This window comes from Triticum dicoccoides, chromosome 7B, assembly GCF_002162155.2.
Source record: "Triticum dicoccoides isolate Atlit2015 ecotype Zavitan chromosome 7B, WEW_v2.0, whole genome shotgun sequence".
Lineage (NCBI taxonomy): Eukaryota > Viridiplantae > Streptophyta > Magnoliopsida > Poales > Poaceae > Triticum > Triticum dicoccoides.
The window spans coordinates 771917485-771921965 of NC_041393.1; positions in this window are offsets into that span (position 1 = coordinate 771917485).

Here is a 4481-nt window from a genome sequence, read left to right on the forward strand (position 1 = left end):
TTGATGTTCTTCTGTAATTCCTTTGGACCCACTTGCTGGTTTTCTTTCACCCACTTCTTTACTTCTTCTGCCACCCATCTTGACTTGGCACTACTGATTGTATCCTTCCTAAGGGTTGATTCCTGGCATGTGTGCTTAAAAGGGTTCACTTTGACCTGAACATTAGTGCTATTACGCATTATAGATGCGAGCAGCCTCCATGGACAACCCTCAGTCAGACAGTGCACTCTGTAACGTACTTGATCGCTCTTGTCAACTTTGAAAGTACGTTCTACCTTGATGCAGTATGTCACAACTGCATTTCTACACTCATTCATGGATGCAAAAACTGTACCTTCTTCCAAATTAGGGTTCAAAGGGTCCCATTCAACAGCTGCAAGGTCTTCGTCCTCACCCACCGTGTCATCATCCACACGGACTGCATTGTGAGCCTCATCTTGGTTATCAGCCCTAGGTGCCCGTCGTAAATTCCGAATAACATCAGAATATAGCTTCTCTTCATCAACACCAAAATTGTAGTCATCATGCTCCACTTCAAGGGGGACCCTACTGCTATTGCCCACACTTGTCGAGCCACCACGTCGTCGTGCACCAACTGAACTGTTCTGGCTAGAGATGCCATTACGACGACTTGGTTCTCCCCGAGATGTTGCACCCGTCATCCTAGGTCCAAATGCCTGCTCAAGCACATCAACTTGCAGCCTCACATGAAAATTATCTTTCTCTTTATGCCTAACAAACATGGTATCTAGCTCTTCATCATTACTATCTGTCGCCCAATTCTTTTCCCCATCATAGTATTTGTATACCACTTCATCAAGCAAACCCCAAGGATATTGGCTACAAATTACCTCCCCAAATTGTCTGAAACTCCAATTACTAGCCATTGGCAACCGATAATCAAAACCTCCTTGGTATTTCTTCTGATCCTTTGCATCGAACGTGTACCGGTCCCTTCTAATGTGCATCAAGAAAGCAAACCGCAACTCCATCCTAACCGGTGAAAAACAGAGACGCAATCAGCACACTAATTGGGCAAACCTACTCGAATCGAGTGTTCAAATGCACAACTAAGCTCAATCTAAATAGGAGGCGAGACTTACCGCTCAGGAACCCAGTCGTGCACGTGGCGGATCTCCGGCCCGATGCCTGCCTCGCCAAATACTCCGGGGTCGCCGCTGCTCTCCATTTCGCCCTAGGGTTCTTCCTCCTAGTTCAAATAGCTCCAGCAGCCCCCCACCTTTGAGCGCTCCGGCCAGGCGCACGGAAGGAGGCCGCGCCGCGGGTCGAGCAGGTGGCGGGCGCCCCACCCGTGGCGTCGCAGGAAGGTGGCGGGCGTCGCAGGCAGCCATGGAGCGTAGGCGCAGAAATGTAGCGGTGGAGTAGGCGTGCAGCTGGTGGCGGGGCAGGTCCTGGCCGCGGCGCAAGTGCCGGCGGCGGCGCAAGTCAGCCGGCCGGCGGGGAAGCAGATGGGCAGAGTGAGCTATGAATGATTTGGGGATTTAGTTGCACGGGCCTACATGTCAGCTCCGGACCCACGTCCACGCGGTCCCACGTGTAAGCTCCGGACCCACAACTTAACGCTGGCAGACGGAATGGACTCAAATATGGCCGTTTGGCCTCGTCATAGTAGCTGTGCATGGACTAGGGGCAAAACTGAGCACAAATTGCATCTGAGCACAGAGACACCACTAAGGGCAAAAGGATAATTAACCCTTATATTTTTAGAGCATGTGTTCCGTATTTTCTCTAGAAGCGTGCAACTACTGATACTAACGTGCACATATGTACCAATAAGATATTCTATAGAATGCGTTGTGGCAAGAAAAAGGAAAAAGTGTGAAATATTTCTCATAATAATTATATCAAGTACTCCACTTTAATATTATGGAGTAGATCTTAATTTTTCTCAGAAATTTCCGCCACTTTTAAAGAGTGTTATTGATAGTCGTCGCTCTGTTTTGACCTAACATACTTCAAACTTCCATTTTGATATTCAGATAAAATTTATTTAAATTCCACAATTAAGAATAACCAACAATACAGATTATCCATCCAATGTGCTTTGATTTCCAAAATAAATTATGACATCGTGATTTTTTCTATCCAATGTATAGAATATTACTTTGTCATTTTATTGAATATTGTTCGCTATATGGTCGCACATGAAACTAAATGATCTCATCGACATAGCACTTCTGCATGATTGTCATAAAGACAAACCGAAGGTGAAATTTAGACTTCCATTCATTCTCGAACTACAAATTTATGGGATATTTGTGAATGTATTGAACAAACACAATTTTTTCCATTCACACCTATGCATGTTGACCACGTATGCAAAACCTCAACAAAGTTGGGCCCTCATACTAATTACAACCTCTGTTTCTAAACATAAGAACATCTTATATTTTTGAATAGAAGGTGTACCATCTATCAATCTGAGGTCGAGTGCGCCATGACACAATAGGTATATAGAAGGAATAAAACTCATTATGCATCCAAATTTAACCATGAAAAACTGTAACATCCATTTCGCTAATAATATTTTAAACGAATGTTATAATTTTGCCCTGACTTTTCTAACGTGCATAATTTTATGCACACAATGTATATCCAAAGTGCTAGCCCGTGCAGGTGCATGGGTTGCCGACTAGTATCATTTTAATTTGATGAGTTAATAGGACGTGGGGTATTATTATTTTTTAGGCTAGACGTGGGACAGTTGAGTTGGTTCTAGGGAAATGTACTGAGAGAAAACTTATTTTACATCAAAAAGAAAGAGGAATAAAATTCAGATATAGGATTAATAAAAACAAAAAATAAAGGAAGTGGGAAGGTCTATAAAATGGTTGGACGAACGACATATGTTGTTTCTCTCTCTCTCTATATATATATATTTATTATATATATATATATATAATAAAATAAGATATATATATTATTATTATTGAAGGGAAAACATAGGTTCAGTTTTGCATTCTTATAGAAAAAAAGAACTGAGCTGTGCGTCGTCTTGAAAAAACAAACATAACTTGGGCTGCTGATGTTATAGACAAGCTAGGTTGGGAGGCCCAAAGGCCGCTTGATCCAAAAAACGTTGAAACATGTCGTGGGCTGCCCATGTTAAAAAAAATGAGACCAACCCAAGGGCTAACCCTGGTTGGCATTTTTTTATAGGAGAAACTCCGCGAGCACCACACGTCCAAGCCGGGACTTGAACTTGGGTGGGCTGGCAGCAACCTGAGCTACCCAGCCAAGAGGTCGACGACCCGTCCTCATGGGCTACCCATGTTAAACAACAAAATCTAGGCCATGGACCTGGTGGGCCCGGGACTGCCAGCCTCTCTACGAACAGTTGTCTCCTGATTCCTCTTGTTTAGTTGACCATGTTGGGAACGACAGACGGCGGTGCCACGACGACAGCACCAAGGGGGAGGACGACATTGAGACCGTGGACCGAACGAACCGGAGTGGGGGAAGACGCAGGCGGAGGGGAGTACGAGGGTTGACTTGTTCGGATGCAGGGTGGCCGGTGGAGCTCCTTGGTATCGTTGTCTTGTTTCATGTTGGCGTAGCAGGGGTTGATGATGGTCTCAGCGAGGTCAACCACTGAGTCCTTCTCCTGCCCGTTGCCGATGATCTTTTATTACTTCTAGATGTCGACAAGCTTGCTGCACCAGATGGCCGAATCGTCACGTTCTTCCTTCTCTCCACCGTAGCGAAGGTGCAGTCGGCGCTGCCGATGAAACATGCGAATGCTCCAGAACCTCTGATGGCCCTACAACAGTGGTAGACGAGAACCTCGTCCCGCACGCATACCTGGGAGACCGCGATCGGCTGGTCCCTGTCGGGAGAGTAATGGATGGGCACAAGATCTAGTCCTGCGACCTTGTGCTTTCTCGTCCTGTAGGTACTGCTTGAACTCGGCGAGGCAGAGCGTGACCGAGTGTCATGGAATTAACACGTCAGATGTCCTAGTGAGAGGACTTAGTCATGGAGCCATAGCAACGAGATTAGCAAAAAAGGGTTAAATCGGACAATGGACACGGGGAGTTTATATTGGTTCATCCCCTTACGATGAAGGTAAAAGCCTATGATCCAGTTGTGGTGGAATTGATGGGTTCTCAATGAGCAGGGAGCGAATCCGCTTTTCCTATCTCTCGAGTTGTTGTTTCTTGTCCCTGAACCTCCGCAGTGTCGTCCCTATATATACACAGGTTGACAACCGGCTGTTTACAGAACACCGAGGCCGGCTCATACATGTGTCCGCCTCGGTTTCTATCTTCCCCTAACTTACAACACAAGTTACATATCTCATGACGGTTTACGTCTATGGGCTCTAAACCGCCTTTGGGCTCTGGGCCTCTAAGCTTCAATAATAAAGCGCCATATTACTTGTCTTCATGGGCTTCAATACAGATGAGCATAAACCGGCCCCTGCTGGGCGGTTTATACCCAGTAGTTATATCCCGAACATT